We start from the raw sequence: 14,017 nt of genomic DNA, 5'->3' as shown, positions 1-14,017 counted from the left end.
CACCCCCAGAATTCTTTATCGAGTTTCTGTATTTCTAGAGTTTTAGTGTCTCTGCAGACCTCTTGAATTCAGTGTGTCTCTATCCTAAGTAGGAACACACCTAAGACCGACCTCATGTCTATTCAGGAGAGATAGGTGTGGGGTCCACTGATGCTTCCAGCCACAGTAAATTTGTTCCTGAACCTTCGTGTTCCTGTTCCCTGGGAAAATGAGGAAAGGAGGAGGAGGGCTCAGGAGAAGGCATCAGGTCTTGTCCCATATTGGTAAGTGGCAGAGCCAGACTAGGACCACTTCCTGGGTGAGATTAGCACAGTGCAGCCAGCACAATTCTTAATAAAAGTTACTATTGATAAACGGCAGCTATGAGAGGAGAAACAAACAAAACTTAGCACAGATAGAGCTGAGTGCCTCTGGTTAATAAACCTCCATTTGCCTTAGCTACGCTCCATTTGATGGACTCTGCCCAGAATTGCATTTTTATATTATGTTCCTGTGAATTTCCTCAATGCCAGGGGCCAGACTGGTGATAGAAGCTTTGGGTTAGAAGATGAGTAAGCTACAGATATTTTTAAAAAATCTTTTTTTTTTTTGAAGGGGAACAGGACTTTATTGGGGAACAGTGTGTACTTCCAGGCCTTTTTTCCAAGTCAAGTTGTTATCCTTTCAATCTTAGTTGTGGAGGGTGCTGTTCAGCTTCAAGTTGTTGTCCTTTCAGTCTTAGTTGTGGAGGGTGCAGCTCAGCTCCAGGTCCAGTTGCCGTTTTCTAGTTGCAGGGGGCGCAGCCCACCATCCCTTGCTGAGTCGAACCAACAACCTTGTGGTTGAGATTACGCGCTCCAACCAACTGAGCCATCCAGGAGCTCAGCGGCAGCTCAGCTCAAGGTGCCGTGTTCAATCTTAGTTGCAGGGGGCGGAGCCCACCATCCCTTGTGGGACTCGAGGAATTGAACCGGCAACCTTGTGGTTGAGAGCCCACTGGCACATGTGGAAATCGAACCGGCAGCCTTCGGAGTTAGGAGCATGGAGCTCTAACCGCCTGAGCCACCGGGCCGGCCCAAAACTAACTTTTTAAGTAGTGATCAAATATGAAATGCTTGTTTGTCATAGAAAAGCTTAGAAAATTAAAGTACAAAGAAAACAATGTTTAAATGGTTATTAGCCAACTACCCAAAGCTAACTACTACTAGCGTTTTGTTTTCCATCATTTCACAGACTAATCTGTAGGAGTGTGTGCGCGTGCACGTGTTGGAGCAAATAGTGTTCAACCACCTTTTTCAATTATCAGTATGCCATTAATAAAGTTTTCCATGATTTCATTTTTTTTTTTGCTACATAATGCTTATTTCTCTTTGGATGTAGTACATTCATTTCACAAGTCCTTTATAGTTGGATATTTAGTTATTTGTGTTTTTTCAGAGTTTTACCAAATTTGTAATACATATATATCTTGGCCAATAAATCTTTGCCCGAACTCATGACTGTTTCTTCAGAAGAAATTTCTATTCATTAAATTTCTGGGCAGTGGTGGGTGGAAGGCAGTAGACTGTACATTAATCACTGAGACACAGAGATACATACTCATTAAGGAGGGGAAAGCCCAGTTCAAGTCTGCAGCTGGGTCCCCAACACATTCCAAGGTGACTCCTTGGGAGGAAGCTTTACTCCCCCGTGAGCCTGGGGTAGTGCAGCGGATTCTTTCTCAGGCTGGAGGCAAGCTTGACCTCTCATGTCCTCTCCTCCCTCACCCCAATCTCTGCCTCCACAGGTGTCTGCTTCTCCCCGATCAGCAGGGAAGGACCATGTGCCAGGTGAGTAAGGCATTTTTTACACTGCGCTTTGTTTTACCATGGACTTCAGGTTGCTTATAAGAATGCATCCAATAAAACAAAATGCACAGTGAAAATACGAAGTGAATGGAAGATCAAGGCCATGGGAAGGGCAGAGTGGATGCGTTGAACAGGCTGCTGGAATTCCTGGCTGCCCCCTAAATTTATGTCTGACATTCCGGCACTTTAAAAAGACAGATTCCATCCAATACATATGGCTTGTGTTGTCTGTCTGGGACAAGCATATCACCTTCTCTGGGGAAATAAAGCTTTTTGGGGCATTCAGAAATTTATGTGATGGGTCTTTGTATGTGGGATATAGCGGCGGGTTCCTCAATGATAACATTGAAATAAACTTCACAGCAAGTCTTTTCCAGTATAAACAGTGGATATTGTGCCAGCCAGTGCAGAAATCTGTGATTGCAGCTGTTTAGGGAATCCAATACTCAGGCCTACACACGCAGCCTTGTTACGGTTCAGAATGACCTAGATAAAACACTGCACAGGCTGGAGAAACGAGTGAGTAGCACATTCTTTAAATTACTTTCACAATAATTTTTGACACAGACAGAGAGCGAACAGCTCAGCGTTGCAATCCTCAGCAGGGCAGGGAGGGAGCGTGGCCCGAGCTCTACTAGCCTTCTCTCCTCCAGTTCTGAGGAGGTGGTGCCCTCTCTGTCCTCAGGACTGAGACCTCACCCAGGTGCCCTTGGCCTCCTTGGAGTTCTTTCTCCCTCAGTGAGCATCATCTTTCTTCAGACATCAGTGACATCCTTGTTTGCCATCAGCCTGTGTGCATTCTCAAATCCCTATATTCCTAAAGGGCCCCTCTCTATCCTGGTCTCTAGAGATACATGAACATGAATCCTTGGCATTATAAGAACCAGAAACCCAGTTCTAACTAGTTTAGGACAAAGACAGAATCCAGGCAGCACCACGCACCGTGGGGAGAGCAGGTATGTAGCTGGGTCTCGGAGGCGCTTACATCCAGGAACCCAGATATTGTCAGGAGTCTTTTTTGTCCCTTGCCCCTGTCTCTGTGACTTCCTTCTGTCACGCTGATTTCATCCGTGTGACCAGAAATAGGATGGCCATCGGCTCCCACACCTCACATTTACAAAGTGTGCCACAGAACAGGACCAAGTCTCCTTCATAGAGCCCATTTGCAAGATCTCAGAAAGATTCAGGTTTGTCCAGCTGAGTCCAGGTTAGAGCTGAGGGGCTGGGTCTGCGATGGGGAGCTCGCAGGAGCACCATGTGCTTGGGGTGGGGGGAGAATGTTAGTCCCAGGAAAGACGAGGCCTCGTGGACAAACATAGCTGTCCATTCCAGGAAGAAAGACAGTCACAGGGTCTTAGTTTCTAGCTTGGGAACCTGTCTTGATGGGAGTGTCTGTGCTTAATAAAGCTGGAACTGTCTGGATTTTGATAACAGAAACATGTGGGGACAGGACCAGTATGAGAGCTTGAAAACAAGGTGGTGACTCCACAGCCTTCTTAGAAGAGAGAGCTGATTGAGACACGAGGCTGTCAGCCCTGTGTAAAGCTGGAGGTTTCATGTGGTGTCTTTTTGAGAAGCTATTGTTTTGGAGGTAAACCAAGTCTCATTGGGAACCTCTCTCTGTTAGGGCTGTCTGCAATAAAGATAATGACAATAAAAGTTATAAAACTTCCATCTGTTGAGCACTTATGTGCCAGTCTCTGTGTTTTTCATATATTATTTCATGAATGAACCTGTGATGTTACTAACCCTTTCTCCCACTTTACAGATGAACAAACTTTTAGAACAGGACCAATGTTGCAGTCAGCTTTTTGACCCCAGGCACCATGCAGAATGCCAGTAACATACCAGGTCTTCAATACATGCTTGTTCAGTGAGTGAGTGAGTGAGTGAATGGAGATCCATAAGTGAGATCTTTTCTAATGATTTTTTTCTCTCCCTCAAAACATACAAAGTTAGGGGCACGCTAAGTTCCTTTATAACTTATCATGGGAAACCTGACTCTGAAGGTGGTAAGACCCATCTCCTCTACACCTTCGCCATAGTACTCTGTGGTGAGCACTCCAGGTTAACCAGGAATGTGCTGTTCCAGGGGTCACTGTCATTCAGAGACATGGCTGTGGGCTTCACCCAGAAGGAATGGCAGCAGCCGGACCCTGTGCAGAGGACCCTGTACTGGGATGTGACGCTGAAGCACTACAGCCATGGTCTCAGTGGGTGAGGAAGGCCTCTCGTGTTCACTAATTATGTCTGAGCGCCTTTCTTTAATCAGTATATAAAACCTCGTAAGTAATAATAGTGTTTAGCCTTGGGTTTCAGTTGTCAGAGTCTTGCTTTCATCTCACCTGGATTATTTGTTTGTGAATTAACCTCCCAAGCGAAATACCTATTCTTGGCTAAGATGTAAATGTTCATGTGTGTCCTGAACCTTTTGCTTCCTTAGGAGGCTCAGGAGGCTCAGTATAAATCCTGTAACTATTTCTTACGAACAGGGTGTCAAGTTACCAAAACAGCTGTGATCTCCAGGTTGGAACAGGGGCGGGAACCATGGGTGGAGGAAGAAGAAATTTTTGGATGGAGCTTTCCAGATGAGGAAACCAGCTTGCAAGGGGACAGTGGACATAAAGTTCCAGGAGGTCACAAAGCAGAACCTTGGATATTTTCCTGTTTCAGGTAACTGTTCTTAAAAGCTTTGGATCTTTGCAAGCAGCTGTGGACAATTTGCCTGAGACCTTGTGATGCCCACATGACTCCTGCCAGCTGCACGCAGCACTACATGACTGCTCTCTTGTCCCTGGATTTTAGAGAAAGACATATTCTATGTTTATTTGCCCTTTATTCTACCCTGCCATCTAAGACCTTGCTTGCTGAGTCTTTCTCTAGAATCTTCAGTCTTACACTTTCCCCCATGATTATGAAATAGGCTTTCTCATTCATTCAGGGCTTCACAGATTTGCCTTACTTTAAAATAACTGTTATTTTGTGCCACTCAGTTTAAGTTTAGTTGTCTTTTCTGTCTTTCACTGTGAAATGCCTCTGAAATTTATTTGCTACCTTTTATCTGATTTTAAATTCCTCTTCTTTCAAACCATGTGATATGGCCCCATTTTTTTCTAATAGGTTATAACTGAAGCTTTCCCCCCATCCAAGTATAACGCCATGGGGAGAAGAGCCTTTTGTTTTATTGGTCCTTACTTCTGCGGGACTCACACGGTGAACACCAACTAACTCCCTCTTCCTTCCAGGACAAGGATCCTTTATCGAGCATTTGTTCCGGGCAGTAGTTATTAACCAGGGGTAGGACAACAGAATCACCCGGAGAGCTTCACAAAGGACGGCTCGGCTGGGCTCCAACCCAGAAAATCCCGATGGGGACGATCAGTAAGTATTGATTTTCTCTCTTAGGAAATCAGCAGTGGGGCTCAGGGAACATAAACATTTCTACACAAAGGAATCCCATGGTTGCCTGGGGTCTGGGTGCCAGAGGTGAAATAGCAGGTGCCGTCTGTGGTATAAAATGTAAATGAAGGAAAAAGCAAATGAGGATTAAATACAGGATGGCAAATCTGACACTTAGGATTCTCAAAGGAGATTCCACAGTAAGGTGGACACCAGCACGCTGGAGGACCGTCAATATGGAGTTAGTGGGGCGGGGCTGGTCTGCAGCCAAGTCCATCAGACACACAGGAAGGAAGGGGACACATAAGGATTTGGTTGTCAGCCAGATTTGGTAACGAGGAACGACGACTGAAGAAAATGGTCATCCAAGCCATCAGAATACAACGGGGCATCCTCCTGGGGGCAAGAACAGCTTGCATTCCGGTCTAGGACAATTATCCTTGTGTCCTCAGACTGGACGCCATACAGAGCTTGTAGGTCCATGTGGGGATAAATCACTGCAGAATGGACCTCTAGCGCTAAGATCGTTCCTTTAACAATAAAGGACTTGCTGCTGGGAGAAAATTCGTTTGGTGTACAGAATGAAGGGACTTACGGTGGGAAGGACACAGGAAGTGCACACTAGTGGAAGCCTGATTTGTACCCAGGAATAAAGTGAGCGGTTTTACATTTGGTTTTACTTCTTTTAACCTGAGTCCTTTGCTCCGTTTCCTAAACCCTTCTCTCCCGATTCCTCCAGGAACCCTAGTCTTTCTTTAGTGCTTGCTTATAGTTTCTAAATATCCTTATCTCCTGACAGGACCTCCTTATTATGTCTCCCCCTTATCTAGGGTTGCTAGAGCTAGTCCTGGCCTGTGATAGCCAATTGTGCCTGAATCTTTCCAGCTCTGCATTCAGTGATGTCATCTTGTTAGCTTGAAATTCACCATGGTGGAGGAGTGTTTTCACTGTGGAAATTGGTAAATGCTGCAGCCCAGGGCTTTCCCCGCCTGGCAACCTGGTTCACCAGCACATCATTGCCTTGAATCCACTACCCTCCCAGCTTTTCCTCTCTTATTCGCTTTCACTCGTGTGTGTTTTCACCTTCTTTCCAATGTACTGTGTCAAACTTGTTAATAGCAAAGATACTTCTATTCATTATCAATGCTTTATCCCAAGTTCTAGTATCTCATTTTTTCTTTTCAAAAGCCAAGGGACGAGAAGGTATTTGTCAGAGGATTATGATTATTTAATCTGAGCAACTAAGTTTGAAACCACGAAGTTAATCCTCCTTCCAAACAGTTCTGAAACAGTTTAGTTCTATGATGTGGTCCTGGAAAGATGAACACATTTGTGTTGTTTTTCTTCCTAATAGATGTTTTCCAAGTTGATACCCAAGTAGACAGACAACAGGAACACCAAGACAAACTTTTGAGGCAAGTTTCATTCCCAGACAAGAAAAAAACTGACCAGAAAAGGGCACCACAAATGTAATACAATTAAAACAAACCTATCAGAACCCAAACTTTGTTCCTCAAGACAGCAGTTCCATAACTGTGATGCATGAGGAACAAGTTTGCAAGGTAATGTTCACGTTAGTCCTAATGCATACCTCGCAACAAGGAGATTTGAGTGTGATGGACAGGGGAAATTGTTTCTCTATTCTAAGCTTGAAACTCCACATTCTGGCATGCATCCCATGAATGCAACCAGTGTAGAAAAACTTTTAGCCGTAACCAAGCCCTTAATGTTGATCGGGGAACTGACAGTGATGAGAAAGACCACGAATGTACCAAATGTGGGAAAGGCTTTTCCCACCAATCAGAACATCCGAGAGTCCACAGAGCTGAGAAATCCTATGGCTGCAATGAACAGGACAATGGCTTCAGGGAGGGTTGTCTCGACAAATGTATGAGAAATCACACAAAAGAGAAACCTGCTGGAAACAGCAGTTGTAATGAACGTTCTCCCCGAAGACAAGCCTCTTCATACCTGAGACAATTCTTGCTGGAGAGAAGCCTCATAAGTGTTCAGAATGTGACAAAACCTTCTCCCTCAAGTCATGTCTCATCGAACACCACAGATCTCATATAGGAGAGAAACCCTATGGCTGCAAAGAATGTGGAAAATCTTTCTCCCAGAAGTCCTGCCACATCATCCATTATAGAATCCACATAAGTGAGAAACCCTATGGATGCAGTGAATGTGGAAAAGCCTTTTTCCAGAAGTCACACCTCATCCTCCACCAGAGGACTCACACAGAAAAGAAGACCTATGAGTGCAGGGAGTGTGGGCAAGCCTTCTCCCAGAACTCATGCCTTATTATACACAAGAGAACTCACGTGGGAAAGAAGCCTTATGAATGCCCTGACTGCGAGAAAACCTTCTCCCAGAAGGCAAGCCTCATTAGACATTGAATCCACACTAGAGAGAAACTGTACGGAAGAAGTGAGGTTTTTAATCAAGAAGTCACAACACATCTAGGAACGCAAACCTATGGATATTCTGGATGTGAAAAACCCTTCAGTGAGAAGTCCATTGTCACTGTGTGTGGATTCATCCTGAGGTGATTGTCTCCCAATTGCGAGAATGAAAAAGTTTGTTCTCTTAAAACTAATGCTAGAAGGGTAATGATGCTCTAGGTGATATACTTAATTATAAAGTGTGTCTGTACCTATATTAACTGTGAATGTTGAGCCTTGAAGTATATGAACAAATTAAACCATTAAGCAACAGATCTAATAAGCATCAAAACAATCCCAGATCTATATAGGGGTTATATTCCTGAGGATGTTACATAAAAAGAATTTTATTTATTTTTGAACTGCATTACCAGTTGAACATAATTGTGAACTTGTAAACATATACACCATAATATATAGAATGACACCTATCAAACCTTTCCACACTAAATTACACCCTTTTGTCTTTGTAATAAACATTATAACTGGAACAACATGAATTTATTATTAAACCAGAAGTCCATACCCTGTACACATATCATTTTTTGTTTTGTTTTCTGGCAAGTATTCCAGAGCTCCCTGGACCTGGAAGCGAACAATGTCATGACATCTCCTGATATTGCTCAATCATCTAGTTGATAAGTTATGTTTGTATTAAATGTGTGAGACCTTTACTGGCAATATGATGGACTATCTAAAGTGAAAAACATTTCACTTTAAACAGCTAGAAATGGTGGATAATAACAGATAACATTCTTTTCGATGCATAATACAGTTTGCATGAAAATAAGTGAAGTTTCCAGGTTTCAGCAAGTTAGAGGGAACTGAAAGCCAGAAATAAAGTTGGTGAGTTGATGCTGTAGATGCCAAGTGGGTTTAATTTTGACCAGAAACAAGGCCTGAGGCCAGACAAGGCAGAGAGTAGGCAGCGAAATAACCCAAATTCAGAAATTTCAAAGATCTGTACATATAGGGAAAGGGTGGACTGGAGGAAACCCGCTCCTCTGCACAGGAAGATCGTCTGTCCCTCCCTGGGCTCGGACGGGGACGAGTACTCTCGGACGATTCCTAACCCTGACCTGCACCTCACGCGTTAGAATTTCGAATTTTCCTAGTCACAACCCAGTTTAAAAACTGCACAATTGACATAGAAATGTGTCCTGGTCTTTGAAACAACTTACAGAAGCAAACAAAATATTTTAGAGGAAGACACAATCAATCAACGTTTGTCAGGATTCTGACATACACACAAACCCAAGATGAGTTCATAATACAAAATTACAAAATATGAGGAACCAACCCACAGTCAACAGCCATTTTAATAAGACTGTCAAATATTTTAGGCAATAGAAAAACCAGAAACTCTATAAAAATAACTATCTTTAAAAAAATGAGGGGCCGGCCTGGTGGCTCAGGCGGTTAGAGCTCCGTGCTCCTAACTCCGAAGGCTGCCGGTTCAATTCCCACATGGGCCAGTGGGCTCCCAACCACAGGGTTGCCGGTTGGATTCCCCGAGTCCCGCAAGGGATGGTGGGCTCTGCCCCCTGCGGCTGGGGTTGAGCACGGCACCTTGAGCTGAGCTGCCTCCCGGATGGCTCAGTTGGTTGGAGGCGGGCTCTCAACCACAAGGTTGCCAGTTCAATTCCTCGAGTCCCGCAAGGGACGGTGGGCGGTGCCCCCTGCAACTAAAATTGAACACGGCACCTTGAGCTGAGCTGCCGCTGAGCTCCCGGATGGCTCAGTTGGTTGGAGCGCATCCTCTCAACCGCAGGGTTGCCAGTTCGACTCCCGCAGGGGATGGTGGGCTGTGCCCCCTGCAGCTGGCAGCGGCAACTGGACCTGGAGCTGAGCTGTGCCCTCCACAACTAAGACTGAAAGAACAACTTGAAGCTGAACAGAACCCTCCACAACTAAGATTGAAAGGACAACTTGACTTGGAGAAGGGGTCCTGAAAGTGCACACTGTTCCCCAATAAAGTCTTGTTCCCCTTCCCCAATAAAATCTTTTAAAAAAAAATGATAAAAAATTTAAAACCATGTGAAAGCAAGGCATAAAGACAAGAACCATACAGTGTCTAGAAATGAAAAATATAGTCACTGGATCTTAAACTCAGCATTAAAATACTCAATAAACATGTCACACAGTGGATTATATTCAGCTGAAGACAGGGCAGAGTAAGACAGAGCTAAGTAAAGCCATAGAATTCAGTGTGTAGAGAGGTGGAACTATGAAAGAATGGGCAGGGAACAGATTAAACAGACAAGAGCAAAGCAGGAGTTCCTGAAAGACAAAACAGAGAACATGGAAGAGAAGTAAATATTCAGAGATGATGGCTCAGACTTGATAAAAGACATGAGTTAAAAGATTCAGGCCGCAGAATATGTGCCTCGCTGGATAAATAAACATAAACTTCCATGTAGGTGTTCACCTGCCCAAACATAGCTCGGCCACTCCGCCCCTTGCTGCCTTGGCATCCATGTCGTCTGGCCCAGAGTCTGCAGGGGCCTTAACCTGCCACTAGCCCCCCCATGCAAGTGCATGCGCGAGATGGCAGCCACCGAGTCACAAGCACATACAAGTGCTTGTCAGGGCTTTCCCAGCAGCCCTTGTGGTCAACAGTTTCCCCAGCCTCCAGCACCTGTATACTGTGTGCCCCTTAACTAAGACCCCCCCCATTGAGTTCACCAAGAGGACGGCTCTTTTGGTTTGAATCGATGGATCCAGCCCTAGCCCCGGAAGCCCAAAACACTCCACTCAGGGACCCTAACATAAACTTGTGCCCTGGTCCTACCTCTGTGGGTCTGTACTCCGCCTGGACTTCCCATGGGGCCCCTCCAGGAGGCTGGGGATCTCCTCCAGGCCTGTAAGTGAGAAACTTCTCTATTTCAGTTTCTCCTGTGGTCTGTTGAACCAGCTCACCATCCGGGCACACTGTGCTCTCTCTACTCAATGTGTGTTAATTTAACAAAGTCTGAACAGTTGGCAGCAGGAACAGGATGGTCGAGTTGTGCTTGCAATTGGTCACAGGGAAAGCCTTTTAGCTGCAAATGGCTGGCTGACTGGCTGCAAATGGCTGGTGAGTGGTTCTATCTGGGGGTTCCACGGCCTGCTGGCCTTGGTGGGTGCCGCTTTGTGCTGCACGTGCTGCCGCCTTCCCACCCCAAAGTGCCAGCTCCCATAGAAGCACCAGCACCCTCCGGGACCTCAGAGCATTGCTCGTGGGAGCTGGTTTGAGGTGCAGCGGGTGTGTCCTGCCTGTTACCCCGAGGGTGAATTCCCCCAGCAGGAGTTAGACCTCCAGTGCGTTTCCTCGCTCCAAGCACCAACCCAGCTGCTGAATGTTAGGACAATGGGCCACGATTTTTGCAAGGTCCTGTTGTGTTAGTTAACAGCGGGGACACACGAGTGGCAACACTGCTCAAGTGTGGGTTACCGGATGAAGGTGCCAGACAATGCCAAATGGTCTCCTCGGTCATGGCTGTCACTGTGACTGTTACCCTCAGCGTGGACAGCCTGCGGAGTAGGTTGAGAGTAGACCGCTCAGGCCTTGCCCTGTCTCAAGGAGATACGCTGGAACAAACCAGCCCCGCGCACACTGCACTGCAGAGGGCTGCGTGCCAGGTGCTGGCAGGCCTGGTTAAGGACAGCGCCCCAAGTCTCTCTTGAGGAGAGGACTTCCTTATACCCGTGGGATTTGGGGTGGGGTGGGGTGGGGGTGTCCCATGCTTCATAGCAGGAACTGCCCGTGTGCACCAGGTGCCTGAGCCCCAGCCTCAGGGAGAAGCAGAAGGTAAGAATGGAGGTGGCGTGGACAGGTGGTCAGAGGACACCTTTCAGGAGCCTTCCGGCGCAGCTGATGGCCCCACGCGGCATTCCATGTTGCTAGCACAGATATAATTCTTTTTCATAGTAGTAATCAGCCTTCGCAGATGAGCCATTTCTCCCGCTAAGAGGTCAGGTAGGCAGAATTTGCCGGCACTGACTCCGCCTCTGAGACTTAGTTCCTGAACGGACCATTTTTAAGAAAAGCTCCCTCCCATGACATCTGGGACTCTGGCCTTGGGGTACAATCAGGGCTCTCAAGTTTTCTGAATGTAGTTATTATGACAAGCTACCAACCTGTTGCTTCCGAGTCTCTTTGTTGGGAAGTTGGGTCCAGGAATTGCCAGCTAGGGTTTTCACAGCAGACTCTGAGGCTCTGAGAAAAGACCAGAGGATTCAGTTTTCTAGATCCTGGCCCTCAGAAGGACTCAAGAGCTGTGTCCCCTGCCCTAGCCAATATGTCAGACCCCCAAACAAGCCAGAGCTTGTCTATGGTACATTCCTCTGTCAACTGTTTTTTAAGAACTGCCAACATCTTGGATCTTGAAATGTAAGAATAGGGTCTGAGATCTGACTTTAAAGAGCTCAGTCTAATTTTGTGTGTGTTGGGGGGGGGGGTAGGTGAAAAGGACATGAAGCAGATGCTAAAATTATATTTTAGACAATAGTTATAAGTGAGAGGAAGGAAAGGGTACTGCTATAGTCTGTCCAGGCTGCTATATCAAAATACCACAGACCGAGTGGCTTAAAAACAACAGAAATTAATTTCTCACAGCTCTGGACACTGGAAGTCTAAGATCAACGTGCCAGCAGATTCGGTGTCTGGTGAGCACCTGCTTCCTGACTCATGGATGGCCATCTTCTGTATCCTCATGTGGCTAAAGGACGAGAGAGCTTTCTGGGGTCACATTCATAAGGGCACTAATCCCATTAATAAGAGCTCATCACCTCCCAAAGCTTCCCCTCCTAATACTATTACATTGGAGGTTAGGACTCAATGTCGGAATTTTGGGATGGGGTGTGTGGGACACAAACCTTCAGTCTCCAGCAGGTGTGCTATTTAGGCTGATCCCTGAATAATACGAGATTTTGGGAGAGGGAAAGAAAGAGCGTACCACGGACATAAAGCAATGTGAGCAAAGGCGTGACCATTACGAAGGCTCGCCTTACTTTGGGAAGAGCTGGAATCAGCTGTAGTTTATTTTACGTACAGCAAAGTGCACAAATCTTAAGTATCCATCTTGCTGAAGCTGTACACACATACAAACCCATGGAATCACCACCCAGGTCAACACAGAACATTTCCTGTGTCCTCTGCCAATCCAAACCCTTCCCAGGGAGCCACTAGCATGCCACCAGCCACCATGGATTAGTTTGTTGTGGCCTTTATGTAAATGGAAGCGAACAGTATGTACTCTTTGTGTCTTACTTCTTATACTCAGTGTTATGTCTCTGTTGTGCTTACTTTTTGCCGTAACAGGTCACTTTTTCATCGCTGTGTAGTATTCCACTGCATGACATTGCCACGTTCATGTCTATTATGTTCACAAACATTTGGATTATTTTCGGGTATTGTCTATTATAAATAATGTTGCCATAAACTCCTGGTACATTACTACTCATTTCTCTTCAAAAGACACTCTGTGGCTAGAGTTTAGAGCAGTGGTTCTGAGTGATCATTTTGCTTTGGCCACATCTGATGACGGTTTTTGATTAGCACAACTTGGGAGTGGTGTGTGCTACTGCCCTCTAGTGGGTAGAGACGAGAAACGCTGCTAAACATTGCACAGGAAGTCCTCCCACAGCGAAGCAACTGTCCAGCTCAGGTCAGAGGAACAAGGACAGAGCCTGATTTTGGAGTCCTTGTAAACCCTACTCAGGGTATGGCTCTGGACTGGTGAGGTCCCATCAATAGGGGAGACTTGAGGACAGATGGGCCTTTCAGGTGGCACAGGCCCCAGGCGCTCAGGCTGTTTGTATTGGGCCATTAGGTCTTGTGCCACCTTGCACCAGGGATGGGACCCTGAATACCCCTGGGCTCAGGGGAGAAGCTGTGACAGCAACAAGGTGTGCAGCAACAGAAGGCCCGCAGGCTCCGGTGCACTGGCCTTTGCCAGGAGCCAAGCATTCCCAGCGAGGGCACCTCCTACCGTTCCAGTTAGGACTCGGGATCCGCGTGCTGCCCGCAAGCATAGCGGTCAGGGGAGGGGTCTTCCGGTCTTCCTTCCAAGGGCATTGTCTGGCACCTTCATCCGGTAACCCACACTGGAGCAGGGTTGCCACTAGTGTGTCCCCGCCGTTAACTAATGCAACAGGACCTTGCAAAAATCGTTACCCTGGGAACTGAGTGACAAATAACACGAGTCTTTGTTTATACTAAATATTTCCCTTCTTTTAACCTGTTTATTCCTACTCATGTTACCAATACCCTTGTTTCTTTGAGAAGACGGTTCCGTTTGTCCTTTTGCAGTGGCTGAAGTCCTGGGATGTCTTTCTGCCAGTATTCACTTTTCCTGAGAGTTCCCGCAG

At 46.2% G+C, this 14,017-nt stretch overlaps 1 long non-coding RNA gene across 6 annotated transcripts in view; it reads left to right on the top strand.

Moving 5' to 3' along the window:
• LOC141567320 (uncharacterized) overlaps positions 1 to 8,194 on the top strand; it is a 32,943-nt gene extending 24,749 nt beyond the window's left edge. For 3 of the 6 annotated variants that reach the window (XR_012489919.1, XR_012489920.1, XR_012489915.1), the window contains exons 5-9: positions 1,766 to 1,808; positions 3,919 to 4,043; positions 4,319 to 4,499; positions 5,072 to 5,207; positions 6,580 to 8,194. This is a non-coding gene — a long non-coding RNA (uncharacterized LOC141567320). The other 3 variants (XR_012489918.1, XR_012489916.1, XR_012489917.1) reach the window with 3 other exon arrangements.
• The last annotated feature ends 5,823 nt before the right edge of the window (positions 8,195 to 14,017 follow it).

Source organism: Rhinolophus sinicus, linkage group LG10, assembly GCF_036562045.2.
Source record: "Rhinolophus sinicus isolate RSC01 linkage group LG10, ASM3656204v1, whole genome shotgun sequence".
Lineage (NCBI taxonomy): Eukaryota > Metazoa > Chordata > Mammalia > Chiroptera > Rhinolophidae > Rhinolophus > Rhinolophus sinicus.
The sequence above is the reverse complement of the archived record's forward strand: the minus strand, read 5'-3'. Positions and strand labels throughout refer to the sequence as shown.